We start from the raw sequence: 2122 nt of genomic DNA on the forward strand, positions 1-2122 counted from the left end.
GAGGGCCGGGGAAAAAAAAAGCCCGGCCGCGTCGACCCCCGGCTGCCGGCCACTGCCACCGGACCGGCTGCCGGAAAAATGCCTGCCGGAGCGGGCCCCGGCTTAAGGCCAGGCGGAAAAGGGACGAGGCGCCGCCGCCTCACCTGCCACCGATCGTCCCAGGGGGGCCGCCCCCCCTTCAACCGGGCCGGCACGGCAGCCGACCGGAGCGGAGCAACACACACGCGGGGCTTCTCACCGCCTCGCTGCGGCCAGCGAGCGGCTTCTCGACACGGTCTTTCGGGCCGTCTCTCTCGGCTCTCGGCTCTCTCTCTGGTGGCCCTTCACACTGCCCATTCTCTTCTCTCTGGCTTCTCGGGCAGCTCTCCCCCCGAAAGAGCGCCCTGGGCAGGACGGGAACCGGGACCAAGCCACGCGGCTCACCCGGCCTAGGCGGCACTCGCTCTGCCCCGACGACCGCGCGGCGCGGCCGCCCTATCCTCCGCCTTGCGACGCAGGCACCCTGGAAACCTGCGGGGACGCGGCCCGTCACCTCGCTCCCAATATACGGAAAGATAAGTCCAAGGCCGCCGACGCCTCCAAGGAGACGAGTGGAAGTCGACCGGGAGGGTGCGCCAGCGCAGGCCGACCGCTACGTCGACATAGCCGGAGGCAGCCTGGAACAGCGACCCCTTGGTGAACTTCCGCAGGCGGCCGCGACACCAGGTCTACCCGGGCGGACGGAGACCAGGTCTACCCCGGCTCCGGGATACCAGGTCTACCCCGGCCGCCGGGTACAAGGTCTACCCCGTCTCCGGGATACCAGGTCTACCCCGGCCGCCGGGTACAAGGTCTACCCCGGCTCCTGGATACCAGGTCTACCCCGGCCGCCGGGTACAAGGTCTACCCCGGCTCCTGGATACCAGGTCTACCCCGGCCGCCGGGTACAAGGTCTACCCCGTCTCCGGGATACCAGGTCTACCCCGGCCGCCGGGTACAAGGTCTACCCCGTCTCCGGGATACCAGGTCTACCCCGGCCGCCGGGTACAAGGTCTACCCCGTCTCCTGGATACCAGGTCTACCCCGGCCGCCGGGTACAAGGTCTACCCCGGCTCCTGGATACCAGGTCTACCCCGGCCGCCGGGTACAAGGTCTACCCCGGCTCCTGGATACCAGGTCTACCCCGGCCGCCGGGTACAAGGTCTACCCCGTCTCCGGGATACCAGGTCTACCCCGGCCGCCGGGTACAAGGTCTACCCCGGCTCCGGGATACCAGGTCTACCCCGGCCGCCGGGTACAAGGTCTACCCCGGCTCCGGGATACCAGGTCTACCCCGGCCGCCGGGTACAAGGTCTACCCCGGCTCCGGGATACCAGGTCTACCCCGGCCGCCGGGTACAAGGTCTACCCCGTCTCCTGGATACCAGGTCTACCACGGCCGCCGGGTACAAGGTCTACCCCGTCTCCGGGATACCAGGTCTACCCCGGCCGCCGGGTACAAGGTCTACCCCGGCCGCCGGGTACAAGGTCTACCCCGGCTCCGGGATACCAGGTCTACCCCGGCCGCCGGGTACAAGGTCTACCCCGTCTCCTGGATACCAGGTCTACCCCGGCCGCCGGGTACAAGGTCTACCCCGTCTCCGGGGTACCAGGTCTACCCCGGCCGCCGGGTACAAGGTCTACCCCGTCTCCGGGATACCAGGTCTACCCCGGCCGCCGGGTACAAGGTCTACCCCGGCTCCGGGATACCAGGTCTACCCCGGCCGCCGGGTACAAGGTCTACCCCGTCTCCGGGATACCAGGTCTACCCCGGCCGCCGGGTACAAGGTCTACCCCGGCTCCGGGATACCAGGTCTACCCCGGCCGCCGGGTACAAGGTCTACCCCGTCTCCGGGATACCAGGGCTACCCCGGCCGCCGGGTACAAGGTCTACCCCGGCTCCGGGATACCAGGTCTACCCCGGCCGCCGGGTACAAGGTCTACCCCGTCTCCTGGATACCAGGTCTACCCCGGCCGCCGGGTACAAGGTCTACCCCGTCTCCTGGATACCAGGTCTACCCCGGCCGCCGGGTACAAGGTCTACCCCGGCTCCTGGATACCAGGTCTACCCCGGCCGCCGGGTACAAGGTCTACCCCGTCTCCGG

This window comes from Lonchura striata, chromosome 21 (genome assembly GCF_046129695.1).
Source record: "Lonchura striata isolate bLonStr1 chromosome 21, bLonStr1.mat, whole genome shotgun sequence".
Taxonomy (NCBI): Eukaryota; Metazoa; Chordata; class Aves; order Passeriformes; family Estrildidae; genus Lonchura; species Lonchura striata.